This window comes from Equus asinus, chromosome 5 (genome assembly GCF_041296235.1).
Source record: "Equus asinus isolate D_3611 breed Donkey chromosome 5, EquAss-T2T_v2, whole genome shotgun sequence".
Taxonomy (NCBI): domain Eukaryota; kingdom Metazoa; phylum Chordata; class Mammalia; order Perissodactyla; family Equidae; genus Equus; species Equus asinus.
The window spans coordinates 10,726,568-10,744,972 of NC_091794.1; the positions used below are offsets into that span (position 1 = coordinate 10,726,568).

Consider the following 18,405-nt stretch of genomic DNA (forward strand, 5'->3'; position numbering starts at 1 on the left):
CCTCAGCCCCTGGGACGTGGTTGGAGCTCAGGAGGTACTCTTGAACTCATAGGCAGAGTTTGGCTACTTGGTAGGAATGCGGATGGTCTAGCTCAGTACCAGGGATCTGGTAAGAATAGAGACCATTTTTGTTCGTTGCTGTATCTCCTGTGCCTATGAAATTGTCTGCCACCTGGTAGGAACTCAGTAAATATGAGTTGACTGAGTCGGGGTGTGGACAGTGAGTGGCTCAGCGTGAGGGATCTGGCAGAGGCCACAGATCCATGGGCATGGAAAGGTTAGTCCCAGGAGGTCCCCTAAAGCGGGACAGAGAGTGAAGATAGACTAGCTATCAGTAGGCAGATAGAGACAGCCAATGTGGGGTTCCCAGTGTCAGTAAGAACATCTGAGGTTGGTGACCTGAGACCGTAAAGCAAAATCTGTGACCTTCGTAAGCAGTAAGATCTGGATTTTACTCATCTTTGTACCCACAGGGCCTAGGACACAGTATAGTAGGTCTGATTAGTTTTTGTTGGGTTGCTCAGTTTTATACTACGTTGTGGGTATAGAAGGCCTGCCTGCAGGAGCGGATCGGCATCAGATCAGAGCCTGTCAGTGAATGCTGCCCCTACTGAGGCAAAGCCAGCGGGGCGGCGCCTGCCTCACACGCAGATGTGTTTTTAAGCCTTGGCAGTGCCTGCCAGAGGTGCTCTGGTGAGCACAACTGCCAAATCCCATTTGGTTGTTTATTTAAAGGTCATTATTAACATACTATTGACATATTTATCAGTGAGGAAAACAGTTTACAATAGAATTATTTCTAATATGCTATCATCCTGTACCTTTTTCCCCATCACTAAAGCTGGGATGTGTCATGGATCACCCCCATGTATACTGTTAGAATTAGGACTGGATTTTTTTACAGATAACTGAAACAAAGTAGTTTGCATTTTTTCTCCTCTTTTTAGAATTATTTTGTTCAGACTTCCTCTTTAAAAGATGAGAAAAATTCTACTTTCGTGGTCATAAAATAAACCTGCCATCATTTTCTTGAGCGTGGTCCAGTTGGGGAGAACAAGTACTTCCTCCCTGAGAAGCAGTGATGGCATGAGCACTTTCCTTCCGAAGCGGGCCAGATGAAGGCCGCCTTCCCCGCCGGCTAAGGCGGGTGCCCCCTACCTCTCCCACAGTTCAGTCTCCTTAGGACGGGTTTATTTCAAGCACTTCCACATCTGCACCATTAATAAATCCCCTTGCTCTCATTTGCATTTCTGATGTCTCGTAGTAAATATGGGAAGTCCCCCTTTGCCCTTACAAAAACAGTTTCGTCGGCCCAGGCTTCCTAGAGTTGAATAAAAATTTCTCAGAGCACTCCCGCATCTTCAGCATGGTCTTCAAATGAAAGCTTTAAGAGTTGAAACTTCTTTGCTCTCATCCTTTTCGTCGTCAAGTCATCAAATCTTTCTTTCTTGCGAGCTGGTCACCTGTAACAGCGCAGTAGTCGTCTGTGTCTTACACTCATTCCTGTGATCTCGAGTTTATGCTGGGTTCGGGGACATCTTTCTTGCACTGTGTAACTGTGCTGAGAGGTAGCCAGGAGGGTATCGTTATTCCCATTTTGCAGATGAAGAAACAGGCTCAGCGTTGTTAAGTGGCTCGACTCAGGTCACTGAGTTTGTAGCTCCCTTGAGACCAAGACCCAGTCTTCTGGCTGCTCCTGCAGAGAGCTGGCCAGTGTGCAGCACAGAAGGCATCTTATTTGAACGAAGGTTTGTTTTTTCTTACTTTCAACCTTACTTGCTTTCAACCTGATAAGTTATTGTAAGTACCTGGAATAGCGGTGGTATAGACAATATGGGTTGTTTAATTGTTCATGCCCTGTGAGCTCTAAGATACCAGTGAAACAGGCCTTAAATTTCTGGTGTATTTAAATTTATTTGTGTATTTAAATAAGTGTTCTCAGATCATGTGGAACGACTGTCCACTTGACTGAACTTTTTTACAGCTTGTGACGGAGAATTAAATTCGTAGGGACCACACACTGACAAAGAATGTGCTTTGAAGTGTACATTAGGATTCTTGAGTGAGATTTGGATTATGGATTGAGGCCATTTTTTTTTTTTCCTGGGAGACGTATTTCCGAAATTGTAGTGAAAATTAATTGGAAAATGTGAATTGATATCTAGATATCTGACTACACCCATTTCTGGACCCATTCATATTATAATTTGATATCAACTGGTGTTTTTCAGAGAAATGAAGGCAAGTTGTAAAGTTTTTTTTTGTTTTTAAATTTAGAAGGCATTTTAATTTGGTACTTTGTAGAAAAAGAACATTTCACAGGCCAGTTAGAGAATTCAGTGTAGTGCCACTGCCAACCATAACAGGGAAGCTATTTCTCTCAAAAATTACTACAGGATCAATTATGCAATTAATATTTTACATAGTAGAAAAGTTTTATTTGTTAGCCTCTTATCTTAAAGTTCCCCTGAGTAAAGAGGCCTAGTAATTATTTTACTCTGGGAGAATGATAAGAGATTGCATTAGAGTTCCAGAACCTTTTTTATTTTAAAGATGTAAGGTCTGACAGAAAAGCAATTTATGTAGAATATTTATTTCTATAGATTCCCTTTACTTCAGTTTAATTTTTCTAACTTGCATTCGAATATTTATACCAACTTTGGGACATGGTGTGTCAATGGCTAAAGAAGAGGTTTGTTGAAGAACTGCGGTTTGAAGAAAAGCCTTGTTTATTGAACAAGGCATGTGAAGATGGAAGGGGTTAGAAACTGTGACCTTTCTTTTCTTTGGTTTGGCTTTTCATTTAAAATGGAGTATGAAAATAATAAAAGTCATGAGGATAATTCAGTAGACTTCCTCCCCACCCTCAGTTTTTAAGCAGTTGAACCCAGTGGTCCCTCTCTTTGACCTTGAAACAGCCAGTGAGGAAGGAATTCCCATCTCCATTTTAGATGAGGGCTTTGAATCTCCGAGGCTCAGGCAACTTGCCCAAGGTCATTCTTCCGGTAAGTGGTGGAGCTGGCGTTCCATTCCAGCTCTTTCCGTCTGAGGAGGCCACGCTCCTCCTCGCTTGCTCCTTTATTCTGCCTCTTGCGCTGCCCACATGGTGTTTGTATGGCTCCATCCTGCCACGGACCTGTCTTGGCTCGTGTTGAATTGTAACGTTGAGGTTCTGGCCAGGATAAAAGTGGCTTTTCTCTGTTTGTGTTCCTGCATTGTCCAGCAGGTTGCCATATACACAACTGCTCGTTAATAGCTACTTCTTAAATCATTCTAAGTATATGGGAAACTTCTAAAGTTAAAAAAGGTTGGTATTATATAGTATTCTAAGAGATGATATAGCTGTGATTTTTTTTATTTAAATGACGTTGTGCCTCAGCATAGAAAAGAAAATAGTTTTGGAATTCAGAAAATGGACATTCAAAGGGAATAATAGAATTTTTGCTCTAAAAGGGACGTTGCAAATGATCTTGGAGTTGTGGAATCCATCTTTTTAAATTTGAAGGAAGCGAGGCTCAGATGAAGGAACTGGGACCCAGGCCATGTGAGTGGCTGAGCTGGAACCAAGATATGAGACTTCTGATTTGGTGCTTTGCTGTAGAAATCTGCTTAGCTCCGAAATGACGTAGGAAATATTTTTAGTCAATTGATGGCACCATTTTCGCAGCAGGAATATCTGACTTTTTTGTGTTCTTGTTTATAAATGGTTAAAAGGATGAAAGAACTAAAATGTCATACACTGTTAGAATAGAGCTATATGTAATACAGTATACATATTAACTGTGAAATCATTTTATCTTACTTGTTGACTTCTAATTTATTTAGTAGGATAACATAATTTTGGAAGCTAACAGATCATAAACTGAAACATGGCTTTGGTGTCGTTCTCTGTGTCCTGTGAAAACAGAGGAAGAATTTGCGAAACAATAACACATTGTTAAATGGCATGCCAGTTTATCAAATGCCATAAGTTTATTACAGTCTGGTCTTAGGAAAAACCATCCCAGCCTTAGAGCCGTGCATCCTAATCTTAAGCGAAGAGCCTTTAAAGTTATTTAAGGGCCGTTAGATTTTGTTCTATCCTTGAAATTGTAAAATTCTCATAGCTGTTGATGAGGAGAAAGAAGTTTGTAAAACCATAACAGATTTAGTTGTAAAAAGAGTGATTTAACTGATTTGTGTACTGTGACACCTCATGGTGCCCTTATTAAGAAACTACTATAGTGAGACGTCTTGACCACATACCTTACTGAATCCACTCAAGTGTATGTGGACTAAACGTTATAGAGGTGAGACCCTAGATGATATTGTCAAGGTTGTTATGTTTGGGAGAAATTAACCTCTGCTCTGCTGTTCAGAGAGGAAGCTTGGTCTGCCTTATCAGAGCTCTCCTGGGAGTTCACCTATGGAGTGGCCATCCTCCAGCCCCGAACTTCCAGAGAATGAGAGCCAGGTACTTCCAGCAGCTGCTAGCCTCTTGTGCTCCTTTGTGTAAATTAGAAAGAAGCACTGTTTTGTCAAGATACCCTAGTTCCAAACGTTGGAAAATTATCGTAATAGATTGATTTTGTTAGAGCAAGATACTTTCCTGCCTTTTAGCGGGAAATTATAGTAATAGTAAATATCTAGACCTATGCTCTCGGATGTGGTTGGCACCCCCTAAGGTTGTGCCCAATGTAGCTTGCATAGCTGTATGGCCTGGAGCCCCTGCAGGCAGTTATATTTGAGGAGACCATGTCTATTTTTTTTTTTTTGAGGAAGATTAGCTCTGAGCTAACATCCCCTGCAAATCCTCCTTTTTTTTTTTTTTTTTGCTGAGGAAGATTGGCCCTGAGCTAACATCCTTGCCCATCTTCCTCTATTTTATACATGGGATGCCTGCCACAGTATGGCTTAGCATTACATAGGTCAGTGCCTGGGATCCAAACCAGTGAACCTGGGGCTGCTGAAGCAGAGCACCTGAACTTAACCTCTGTGCCACTGTGCCGACACCTGGAGGTCATGTCTTCAAACAGCAGAAATTAAAACATCACATCTAGAAGACTTTAAATAGAGCTCTTGAATATAAAATGCTAGTTATTTATGAAATTATTATTTTAAAAATTGTAAACATCATAGAAATTAAATTAAAAGAATAGCTAATGGAGACCTTTCTTTACCTCTGCAGTGTACGGACAAAAGGCTCTATATTCTCTTCACATCTCTTGGCCCAACCAATTTAATATATTTTCAAAGTTAGTCTGTCTTTTAGAGTTCTGATTAAAGAAGAAAATTCTCTGACCTTTATAAGAGAGCTTTTCTTTATTAGATGGGTGCAGTAATAGAATGCAGAATGACTTGAAGCATCCGCTTCTTTCATCCATCATTAAAAGTTAATTGTCACATCTATAAGTGCAACTTGATGGGGTTTTTAACGTACCCCAAATTGGCAACCTGTGACGAGGAAAGTATGCTCTGTGAGGACGTGAGTTAAGAGAACGAAAGGAAAAACGAACCTTTTATAAATCTTAAGTGGCAGCTAAATGGAAATGAAAGCTTTTAATTTGCGTGGGAGAGTGGTGACAGCAGATCGGTGCCTTCTGTTTGGTTGGAAGCAGAAGGTCTCGGCACGCCGCTTGTCTGACTTGAGGGTGGTGGTTGGTGCTCTTGGGATTGTAGACGAGTTAGTCTTCTGCCTGTTCGGAAAGATAGTAATGCGTTCGCCGTCTTCGCGCTGGTCCGTGGAATTGTTTTCTTAACAGGAGCAGTAATTACCTTTCTCATTCTCAAGGGAGGAGTGGCGGGTGGCGGGCTGTCCAGCAGGAACCCCATTACCCCGTGAGCAGTCTGTGGTGCTTCCCTGGTTGAGTTTGATGCGCCCAGTAGGTAGTGATGATGCGTTAAGGAGTTATAACCACAGTTGTGCTGCCCTTTCCTTCAGCTCAGTGACTTGATTACAAAATACAGGCTCTAAACAAAGATTTTGAAGTGGTGCTCTTTACCAGTCCTCCTCACAGCCTGGGAGAAAAGGCAGGAAAGTGTTGCTGGTTTGTAAAAAGGATTGTGCTTGTTTATGATAGTTCAAAGGTGCTGATTGTTTCTAGTAGGAATATTACACCTGAAACCTCCAGGTAATCCTTAACATTTTCCTTTTGTGTGGATCCGACTGGCCCCTGACCAGTTTTCCGACACTGTAGTACCTGACCTGTCCGGAGCTTTCCTGCTTCACAGCAGACTCATTCGAGAATGTTAAGTTTGTTTGAGTCGGCTCCCTTTTCTATGCCCTCTGAAGATCCGCTCTCTCCAAGACCTGGGAGACACTCACCGGCCATATTTTGATTCCTCAACTCTTTAGACTTTGCCAGAATATGACACTTGTTCTCTAGTCCTTCCTGGCCATAAATTACTAGTTTCTTAATTTTATATTTACTACTATCATAATTTTAGGAAATATTACTGTAACTTAAGGACCATGTTTTAAAAAAATTTTCATTTATTTATTTTTTAGTATTTTTTTTTTTGAGGAAGATTAGCCCTCAGCTAACATCTGCTGCCAATCCTCTTCTTTTTGCTGAGGAAGACTGTCCCTGAGCTAACATCCATGCCCATCTTCCTCTACTTTATATGTGGGACGCCTACCACAGCATGGCTTGACAAGCGGTGTGTAGGTCTGCACCTGGGATCCGAACTAGTGAACCCTGGGCTGCCAAAGTGGAACATGTGAACTTACCCACTGCACCACCAGGCTGCCCACAGGACCATGGTTTTTAAAGCCCATTGTCAGAACACTGGTTATTTGCTTACTTTATTTTTCAGATTTCATGATACACAGGGCTACATGATTAAATAAATCATTTTCAAGTGATTTTAGTGTCATACCATTTTAGGAAATGTGATAACATCATTTTATCTCACAAGACTATTTTTATAAGAAATTAATATCCTTTTTTTAAAAAAGTCTTTTCAGGTTTTGGAAAGGATTGAGACTTCTGAGTTAAATAACAAAAAATATTTTACTTTCATAAAAATCCATAGTAATCATAATGTTAATGCAAGAAAAATTTTTTGTTAAATATGTCTTATTCATTTAAAATGTATGAATTAGATATTTAATCATGATTTTTGGAAAACTGGTTGTCATGCTGGGCCTTTCATTCAGCATACCCGAAAAACTATCTTTATTTCATTATAAATGTGATATAGTTATTGTACCTGAAAGTAACATATGGTTCCTTTATCCTCCCAACTGCCGATATATTTTTAGAAGGAAAAGTAATTATATTGATTTTCTCAGTAACTTCTTACCCAGCTAGTTTCTGCTGTGGTCTATTAACATAACTGCTCTCTAGTTTATTTAATCTGACTTGTGAGTAATGAGTATTTTAGGTAGACTTCATAATGTTCAAGATCGTTTGAAAGATTAATCAATACTTATTTCCTTGCTTTAAAAATGTATAAATGCTATTTCAAGTAACAATTATCTAAACAAACTCTTTTATATTAGAATGAGATGGTGCTAGGGAAGTGTTTGCTCTGACAACATGAAGTAGAAGTCAAACATTCTCAAATTTGTTTGTTAAGATTTATACGTTTAAATCTTAGCTATAGTTATAGCACGGTGGCATAAATTATAGTTATCCTGCAGAACTTGAAGCAAAGTTTGAAAGAATTTACGATGGTTCTAAAAACATCTTTTTAGTAAGTTAATGGAGTTGGTGACCATCCACTGAGTACCTGTTCTGTGAATGAAGTCATTGAACTTGGTCTTCTTTGTATAGGTGACGATTGTTTCTACATGCTTGACAGTACTGACTTCAATAGCTGTCAAGTCAGGAGGCATTCAGGAGTTACTTAGTGGCTGAATGAAATGTACGGCTGAATTCAGAGTTTTGCAGGCTTGTCTGATGTATAATTTTAAGATCTGATCAGATTTTCAAGCCTTTCCCAGATTCTCATGAAACCTACCCCAGTCGGTTTTCTTTTTGTTTTATATTTGTCCTACCCTTCAAGAAATGAGTAAAATATGATGTTAGATATAATATGTATTTGCTACCTGTTGTGTATCAGGCACTCGTCTCTGCACTTTCAAATATCTCACTTTAAAGATCATTATAAATTTTGCCAGTAGATATAATTTATCCACCCTCCCCTCCTTCTTTTCTTTCTTTTCCTTCTCTTCTCTCACAGATTTTGAAACTGAAGCTCTAAGAGGGCGAGTAACTTACCTGGGATCACACAGGAGGGGCCCGTGTCTCAGTCCAAAGCCAGTTCCCTTTCCAGTGTCCCCACGGATCCAGGGAATCGTACACGTGACTCTTTAATTTCTCATTCCTCAACAGTTGCGTTTTTCCCCCTCATTTGCTTGGCTGCTTTTTGTGATTTAAAACTGAGATCTGGGCCTGGCCACACTCTCAGAAACCTAATTAAGTTGGTCTTTTAATATCTGCCTGGGCGGCAGCGTGGTTTAAAAGTACCATCGTGTGTCAGACGAGCCCCGTCTGAATGTCGTCTCTGCCACCTCTTAGCTGTGGGAGTTTGGGCCCAGCACTGACCCAGTTGGGACACTGGTTTCCTCATCCAGAAACAGGAAAAATAAGAGTTGCTTTCTCAAGTCGTTTTGAAAATTAAAGATACAACCTATGTAAAGCAGTCAAGTGCTTTGCACGTAGACACTTAGCAGCTATAAGTTTATACTCTTTTGTAAAAAAAAGACATTCCTGCCTCTGTTAGATGTATTCCCTGTATCTGTGTTTGTTTGTTCATGCGTCTGTTTGTAAGCATAATGTATGACCTTATATTTACAATCATTTATATATGAAAAAGACTGGTTCAGAAAACAAGTGGTTTTCTCATGGATGGGAGGAATCCTGAAAGTGGGTAGTAGTATACTTTTAAAGATGAACGATAAGAGAATTATAGCATTCATTCAACAAACGTTTATTGAGCTCCTCGTATGAGCTACGCTCTGTGCTACCTCTGGGGCTATAGTAATAATAATAATAGGATGGTTAAAAAACACTGCCTGGGTGGGAGGGTACCTTCTAGCAGGGGCAGACAGACAGTAAATAAGTAAGCGGTGTGATAGGTTTTGTTGTCTAGTGGTTAAGATTCAGCGCTCTCACTGCCTGGTCCAGGTTCAGTCTTCATCAGGGAATCACACCACCCATCCGTCGGTTGTCATACTATGGCAGCTGCATGTTGCTGTGATGCTGAAAGCTCTGCCACCAGTATTTCAGATACCAGCAGGGTCACCCACGGTGGACAGGTTTCAGTGGAGCTTCCAGACTAGACAGACTAGGAAGAAGGACCTGGCCACCCACTTCTGAAAAAATTGGCCTTGAAGATCTTGTGAATAGCAGTGTGGAGTATTGTCTGATGCAGCCCTGGAAGGGGAGAGGATGGTGCAGGAAGACCGGGCAGGGTTCTACTCTGCTGTCCCCAGGGTCCCTGGGAGCTAGAATCCACTCGACCTCACCACCAACAAATACGTTAGATGGTAAGACAACAGAGTGTGGGTTTGCAGTTTTAAATAGGGAGGTTTGTGATTAGAGAGGCATCATACTGTCAGGAATTGTGCAAGTCCGGGAGGAGTTTGTACAAAGAGAGAGAGCCTAATGCTGACCTCAGGAATGCCCTGTCCTTCCCAGATCCGAGTGACTTTCTCTGCACTCTTTAGAGCGCATCTGGTGCTCTTGGAGACATTCCTGTTCAGCATGAAAGGTGGTACAGAAGTGTGTACCTGGTGGCAGGCTTGTGGGGAATCGACTGTTATGCTTGGAAGAGGGTGCCTGGTATTCTGGATGGCTTTGCCTGTAGTTGGCAGAATTAGGGGCAAACCGTGTGCTTTCCTTGCAGCTAAAGTACTCACTCATACTTCTCTTAAGACTTTTCTTTGAAATTCCCTGATAGCAGTCAAGTGAGCTAGTAAGTAGACCTTTCAGACTGAGGAGAAGAGTGTCTTCACCAAGTGTGTTCTTAATTGCCTTTCTTTTTTTGGAAATGGTGAATGGGAGGAGGGGTGCATTCAAATTTTAAAATAATCTACGAGGAGTCAAGATAGGGAAAAAGAGGAGTAGTGTTGAGCTAATACTTTTTTTCAGAAAATTTTATGGGAATGAATACTATCACATTGATTTATAGATCTGTTATTTCTTTCAGCATATCTTTATTGAGCATCTACTATGTTCTATGTGAATGTTACCCAGAGGATAAGGATGGGTAAGGTGTTGTCCCTACTCACCAAGATAGTATACAGCAGGAAGGGAGAGGAAGTGCAGAAGTACCTCCTTATGGGACATTGATGAGATAACATGGGAGGTAGGGAGCACAGGCCTCGGTACAGTAGATCACTGCCACCTGTTTGGTGACTCTGGGATAAAATAATGAGTCACGCAGACAGGTAAAAGCAATATGCCAAAAGGACGGGTCAGATGAGGATGCGATAACATCTGACTACAGTATCAGGGATGTCTTCATGGACATTTGGAATGCCCTTGAGGATTGAATGGGATTTGGGCAAAGCCCTGAGTGTGGGGAGGTTACTTACTTGGTTTTGTATTTTTAGCAGGTGGTACGGAATAGGCTGTCAGATATTTGTTGGGTGAATAAATAAGGGGAAAGGACAATCTTGATGACAGGAAAACTGAGAGGAAGGCATGCCAGAGATCAGGAGGCCCAGGGACGCTTAGGGGCTGTGGCTACGATTCAGTGCAGCGGAGGAAAGGGTGCGTGTGAGGGAAATACTGCTTTACGGTAATAATGGGTCAGATCCTAGGGGCTTTCCTGGCCAGGCCAGGTAGTGGAGGATCACTGAGGCAGGCTCCGTAGCCTGCACTGGTCACCCTGGGGCAGGTGGTGGCAGGAGCATCAGGTGAGGAGACTAGTACAGCATCAGAGGCTGGAAGCAATCAGGAGCTCATCTGGGATGGCCACAGGGATTGAAGAGCATGATTGGGGCCAGGCGATCTTTGAGAGGCTGAATTGATAGCACACGGAAGTTCTTCCACTGTTGCTCAGTGGCGTGATTTTGAATGCTTCCTTTTGCTATTCGAGGTCTTTTTGAGAAAATGAAAGCAACAAATCAGATTTACTAGAACAACTTTTCTTAGAGTTTCACACTATCTAAGTCATGCTTGCAAGAGCCCTTATAAACACTGTGAAAGCAAAAAAATGGTAAGTAAAGTTATTATATCAACGTTTAGGTAATTTACAGCAGAGTTCAGTTTTTATATACCGTAAATACATTTTTATAGTTCTTTTGGGCCCTTTGTATATTATAAATACACACACACATTAGGAAAGGAGAGAGGAAATACAGAAATAACTGCATATCAGTTACTTATTTGACGCTGCATCTTGAATCAGTAATGTAGCCCAATAATAACACTTTGTTGATTTTTATGTGAAAATTCTTTATGATCATCAGTTTTATAAAGTGGTTTCCAAGAAAGCTTTTCAAGGAGGTTCTTTTTTCTTTTTTCATTTAAAGAAACATTTAGAATAGTAATGCTGTTTTAGTTTTATTTAGTACAATACATTTTTTGTTAGAAGAAGCATTCTTTAGAAAAATCGTATCAGCTTTTGCCTTCACAACTAGCGTAAATGTATAAGACAGTAAGAAGAGACAATATAAAAATGCAGTATGTATGATCCTTTCTTCCCAGCATCACGGTTGCCATTAATCTACTTGTAGGTTAGGGGGGAAGTTCTGAATGTTGATAAACCCAGTTCCAGCCTGGGCTTTGGCACCACTGAAGTGTGCAACATACCAGACACCTCATTTCAGTAGGCCTCACTTTCCTCATCTGTGAAATAGGCATCTGGCCTGGAATGATCAGGTGGGGCCTTCCCAGGGTAAGTCCTCATGACTCTGTGACCTGTTAGAGCTACCAGGGGAAGAATCTCCCACAAACACTGACAAATTGTATTATTTCAAAGTTCAGATCATTTAGTATTTTTCACAAGTTCCTGGCTTCTTGTGTCTTTTTTCATGTAGGGGGCTAAAAGGCCCCCGTTTACTTCAGTTGCAGAATGTTGCCCTTATCTGAGCAGAGTGTAGGGCGCGTGGAAGATGCCCCCAATAAATAGTTGCTGGGTTTGTTTCAGCTGTGAGAGACGGGCGTGTGTTAAGGGATTACTCTGGGACTTGGTCTGATCCTCTGCTAACGTTAGAGAAGCAGTTGAAACAACTCTTGCTGTGTCAGAAGTGAACTCTTCAGTGGATGATCACAGAAGCCATCACATTCACCCGAGGAACACTTGTTGGCGTCCTGCCATTTGCCTGGCAGGCGTGGTGTTATCCCCGGGAATATAAAGTAAATAGAAATAGGTACCCCGACACCAGCTTCACTAGTAGTGGAGAAAACAGGCATCAAGGACTTAGTACAAATAGATGTTACTCCAATATTACAGGTGGAGAAGTGTGAAACCAGATGACTATCCTCTAAGTCATTGTTATAAGTAAAATTCTGTTTTTTAGAAAAGTCCAAGTTGATAAAAGTACTTGAAAAAATTAAAAGGTAATAGGACTCACCTCAGCTTCCCCTCCCCCGACTGAAGGTTCCTTTTCCTGAAGTCAGATGAATAATTCTCGTCTGGGTTTCCTCATGTTTCCCGTGTTGAGGTCTGAAGAACAGGAACATTGAAGCTGGTCTCAGCAGCATGACGAGAGGCAGGGAGGTAGGCAATCTCTGAGGACGTTGCAGCTCCAATTGTTTAGGGATTTATAGATCAAAGCTGTTTTTAGTCATTTTTGCTGAGGTAGCGAGGACCTCATTTTAGTTACCCTTTCAATGCTATACTTCATTTGACTTCATTAAGAGAAAACTCTATTTCAAAAATTTTATTTTGGGGGCTGGCCTGGTGGTGTCGTGGTCAAGTTCACACACTCTGCTTTGGCTGCCTGGGGTTTGTGGCTTTGGATCCCGGGCGTGGACCTACATACTACTCATCAAGCCACACTGTGGTGGTGTCCCACATACAAAACAGGAAGGTTGGCACAGATGTTAGCTCAGGGACAGTCTTCCTCACCAAAAATAAATAAATAAATTTTATTTTGGCGTAACAGTGATGTCAGGTTGGGAAGGATGTGCTACATTTGCTGAGTTTGGATGGACTGTACTAGTGAAAAGTTTGACTTTATTTGGTATTTAGACATCCTATTCAAATGAAAGATAAAAATTGTCACTGCATTATACTGATAGATTTCATCATTTTTATAAATTCTTCTCCATTTATAATAATAATTGCTACCATTTATTGAGTGTTATATACCAAACAATGTGATAGGTATTTTAAATCATCTTGTTTAGTCTTTGCAGTAATACTATGAGACAGATATTATTACCCCCTTTTCTACCTGTGAAGAACCTAAGCCCTCAGGTGGTTAATACCTTAGCCACATAGCTGTTTCTATGCTCCAGGATCTGAATTCTGATCATTTTGACTCTAGAGTCTTAAGTCCAATTTGCCACTTTCCCCCTGCTCCCAAGAAATGACTGCCAGCGTCTAGGCCTGATCTTTTTAATGCATGGGCTCAAGGACAGATAGAGTAGGTGAGGGCAGCGTGAGGGAGGAGAGATTTTGGGGCTTACAGAGAAGAGGTGCATTTTAGGAGTTGAAGTGAGGACAAGAAGACAACAGCCAGCAGGGGAGCCCCAGAGAGCCACTGAAAGACACTGCGTCAGACACTCGAGTGAAAGGGCGGATGGAGGGAAATAAATGAGGCCTTGAGGTGAAGCTGCTGCTGCCTCCCTGGTCTGCTCCTGAGCAAGTCAGCGTCTTCGGAGGAGGATCTGAGGACCTGTGCTTTTCACGAGTCCTGCAGGTGATTCTGATATGGGCAGATGCTGGTCGGGTCCCAGATGGGCATGTGGAGAGGGGGAAGTGGATGAGATGCGGGCTTGAAGCTGAGATCCAGGAACAAAGCAGATAGTGGTGAGGGTCTGTTGATTATAGATTTGGATATTATTCATTCTTAATTTTTAAACCCTTTTCTGGCTATTTGTGGAAAATAAGTTGATCTTTTCCTCTCACATTTTCTGTGTATAAAGTGAGTCTATCATAAATGACCTGGTCCCCAAAGAGGTTTTGTTATGAATAGACTGATATCATTTCACTTCTTTGTTAAGCATAATATTAATTTTAAGCAGAAGACGTGTTACTCAGCTTAACATAGGCATATTTTATTAATTCTTTTAATTATTTATTCTCTCTTGTTTCATTAAATCTTCAATTCCAAAACACTTAATTTCTAGATTTCTCACGATGGTGGGCTGTGTTATTTCAGGAAGATGGTGATGCTTTAGGTTTGCTTTGTGATTTTTTTTTTTAATGCTCCAGATAAGGAGTTACCACAAGTGACTCTGGAAGTATGGGTATATCTTATGGATTGTAAAATACTTTAAACTTGCTAACAGTAATTTTTTTCTCTTTAAAACCTTGAGTTTTAAGAAAAGAAGGTGGTATGGAAGTGAATCTATGGGAAGACAATGCAGAAGTAATATTGAATCTGCTGATGGGGCTATCCTGAGGTCTTTTTATCCATAGTTACTATAACAGCATCATTTTTTGCCTTTTCCATATTGTCTGAACCTCTCTACTACGTAAAGAATACTTTTGGCAAGAAATAAATCCAGACAAATGACTGAGAATGGCTTGATAAACATGGAAATTCATCCTTTAAAAAAAAAATTTGTTTCTACTTTCTTTCCAGAGTATTTGTTTCTGCTAGACCAAAGCCTCCTGTTTGAGGTTCATTGCTCCATTTCCCACCCTTGTCTTACTCTCTACTTGCATGTAGACTAGTTTTGAGTAGGAGGGCGTGAGAATAAGATGATTTGACCCAATGGTAGAGTACGGTTGGGATACTTTTCTTGTGTTGGCTCTTTGGTTGGGGGTTTTAGGTGTACCCAGCTCACAGAGGAATTGATAGATTTCCCAGGGGACTTTAGCAAAGGGAAAGTGACATACAAAGGTCAAAATAATCCACACAAGTCGAGTTCTTCATTAGAGACCCCGGGAACAGCTTGGAGAGTGCTTGTTCACTTTTTAAAGAAGATCTCGACTGCTGTGATCACATCACTGCTTTGATCGTAAAAGTCCAACAAAAAAAATTATTCATCGAAAAGCAGAAATGGAACCAGAAATACTATCCCACTTGTGTTTAAGAACACAATCTTTGTCTTCCAGAAATACAGTATGCATCTCTAGGTTAGAAAGATGCAAGTTAAAGAAGCCCCAAGGAAGGGCATCCGAGACACTGCTAGGATGGGGAACTGCCATTGAGAGAGGTGCTCCTTTTGAACGCTGAGAGCATCTCTGGTTTAAGCCTGTGAAATCATGGATAAAGCCAGCAGAGAATTGTTCTGCCAAATTCTTGTGAATTTGAATGAGTAGTAATTTCTTGTAGTCCTAAAAATTTCTGGACAAATTACCCCCGACCCTGCTCACCCCAATGTATGACTATTTTGAACATTAGCACAGAAATGTTATAGTAAACTGTTGTCCCCAGAGAAGATAAAAAGAAAATATACATTTCTGCAAAAATATAATTTAAATAAATTTATGTTAGAGAAATAATGGGGCATTATAGCAACTGGGAGGTTTGTGAGTTTGTCTATAATCTTGTGAGGCTGATGTCAGGAGAGAAAGCCTTGCCCTTCTACAACAGGCCCTTGTCTCTACTGTCACGTTGAGTATGGCCTCAATGGCTCAGGGCCTGCTCAGCTCTGTTGTTCTCGTGCTCTGATATTATATCACTCTTTGTTGCTATCCTGCCAAGTTCCTCCAAGATACTAGGACTTTGCTTTCCATTTTAGAAAATGATTGGTTAATATAATCCACTACCTATTCAACTCTGATTCACCAGATGTTTGTTGAATAGGTTTATGTGCTTATTATTACGTATAAAATGGCTCCTATTAGATTCATAATTTGAGGGATGTATATTTTATTTTATTTTTTTGGATTAGATGCTGTTTTAGACGCTGGCCGTGAGCCAGGCCATTTTGCTGAGCAGACTTTCAGAGCCCTTCTCCCTGTAGGGGAATATTACATGTAAATGCTGGGTGTTGAAGAGCTTTACAGGTATCTGGTAACTTTCTGCAGTTATTCCTCTAATTAACAGAACCAGTCTGCTGTCCCACTGGGGCTGCTGTGGTTGTGGTGATTTTCTGGTATTTCCTTTGAAGAGGTTGCTTTAGGAAATGTGCTTTAAGATACAGACCAGTCTTAAGTGGTAATCTTACCAGGTCATCCTCTTAAATTTCCAGAGAAGTCTTAGTTTATATAAAATAGCCAGTGAAGATCTTGGAACACTTTAAAGAACCAAGCATTCTTTGGCTAGATTCTGAAGCTCTCTCTTAAATAAACCTAGAAGCCAGAGTCAGAGGGATCTTGGGTTTTCTTAGTGTTCTGACTCGCACATTTTTTGATAAAGTATCTGAATGACAGAAGAAAGTGAATTCAGATTCTTAGGAAGTCAGGGGTCGTAGGCCAAATTGTGCTGCCAGAAGCTCAGATTCACTGAAGTTTCTAGAATACTTTATCTTAAAAATCCATTTGAATATTATATTCTATTCCATAATATATACCTCTTTTCTTTTTTTTTTTTTGTAATTAAGGTAGGATTGATGTATGGTGAGATGCATAGATCTTAAATACAGAGTTTGGTGTGTACTGACGAAAGCATGCGCTAATGCAATCCACACACCTCTCAAGAATATACCTACATGTTTGAATATAGAAGTTGTGTTTGAAATTATTTTCCATCAGGACAGTTGCTGCCCTGAGAGTATTTACCTTTTTAGTTTTGTGGCTTCTACTTGTTATACCACCCTATATATTCCCCAGGGGTAGTGGCAGTAGACGTGGTATGATTATTCCATCTTGCTAAGTGTGGGCTTCATCAAGATAGCTGTGCTTTCTTTAGATGAAGTCTAACATTAGCTGGAGAAGTTGATTAATGCCCATTGTTCACCTAAACACCAAAAAATTTTTACTGCTTTAATTGCTGTTTATCAAGTCAAGCCAATAGATCTAGGATCAGGAAATTACAGATTGATTGTTTTTGCTGGTCATCTATTTTATAGTAAGGCCTTATTCATATGTATGTCATCTACCACTTAGTTCCTTTAGCATCTTAGTTGACACTTTCCTTTGCAGGAGTCTTCCTCCAGGAATCCTATTCATGACCCACTCCCAGCTTTTTATTCCCATTTCTTGAATTCTTTCTTGAACTTTGCCTGCATCTGTGACTGAGCGCACCTCTGTTTTCTTCCAGATTCTTTCAAAGAGCAGATATTAAAGCTCCCTTTCAGTAGAGACCAAGTTTCAGTTATTGTGTCTAGTGCAGTGCACAATATGTTCAGCCCACTAGGTTGATTTCAACTGTAGGTGTTGGGGTTAGGTACATACAGGAGATACAGAGTTAGATAAGGGATGGACCCCTGTGCTCAAGGAATGTTGAGTAATGTTAGGGGAGCTGCTGATGGTAACTAATACTTATTAAGAGCTTTTATGTACTAGATACTTTTCTAAGCCTATTGCATGTATTATCTGATGTTATCTCCTCAATAATCATGAGTTAATTAATAGTATACCCATTTTGTACATTAAGAAGCTGTGTGTCTTAGGTCAGGTTTCCTGGAAGCAGCGCCTGAGATGCAGGTTCTTGTGCAAATGATTTATTGAAAGAGGGCTCAGGAGGAATCTGAGCAAGGGAGGGAAGCAGGATGGGGAGGGCAGTGGTCCCTGGGCTAGCAGTGTCAGCATCGCCTGATGTATTAGAAATATGTATTCTCAGGAACCCTGAATCAGAACCTCAGAGGAGTTGGGCAGCACCCCGTGGTTTAACTAGTCTTCCAGGTGATTCTGATTGATACCAAAATTTGAGAACCACTTGGGTAGAGGAAGAAGCCAGGTAAACCTGTGGGTTTTGCTAAAAATCTAGCCTCAGCAGGATCCTTGATGGAGTTCTGGAGTATGAATGGCACCACAGAGTTGCCATTGAGAAGAGGACCACTTTGATACTTTGATCTGTCCGGCATTGGCTGTGGGGGACTGTCCTGGGGGACAGACAGTGAGGGAGGGGTGTAATTTCCTAGATTCTCTGGAAAAGGTAGCTCTTGTGCAGCTGTGTGCCGTTAGCATCCCACACTCCCAGCGACTGGACAGTGTATGGTATGCCGGCCTAATGGGGATCTGGGGGCCCGTCCCAGCATCCACTCTACTGAGGTGCAAGGTAGTTAGTAACTAGCTCACAGTCCCACAGCTGGTAATGGGATTTGAACTCAGGCATGCTGGCTCCAGAGTCTAATGTCCTAACTATGAGCTGTACTGTCTCCTGTGGTCAGAACACTGATAGCAATAACGACATGGACAGAAATAAACATTAGACAATTTAGAGGAGGGAGTTGCTTCTGACTG

The 18,405-nt window shown here is 40.9% G+C and overlaps 1 protein-coding gene across 18 annotated transcripts in view; it reads left to right on the forward strand.

The window, feature by feature from the left end:
- The window catches only part of BBX (BBX high mobility group box domain containing), a 258,518-nt gene that overhangs the window by 16,279 nt on the left and 223,834 nt on the right, over positions 1–18,405 (forward strand). For 3 of the 18 annotated variants that reach the window (XM_070508700.1, XM_070508703.1, XM_070508705.1), the window contains exon 3: positions 8,167–8,317. The exons of the other annotated variants lie outside the window; for them this stretch is intronic. The gene's annotated coding sequence lies outside the window, so the exon portion shown is untranslated. The remainder of the gene's footprint in view (positions 1–8,166; positions 8,318–18,405) is intronic. 18 annotated transcript variants of the gene reach the window in all.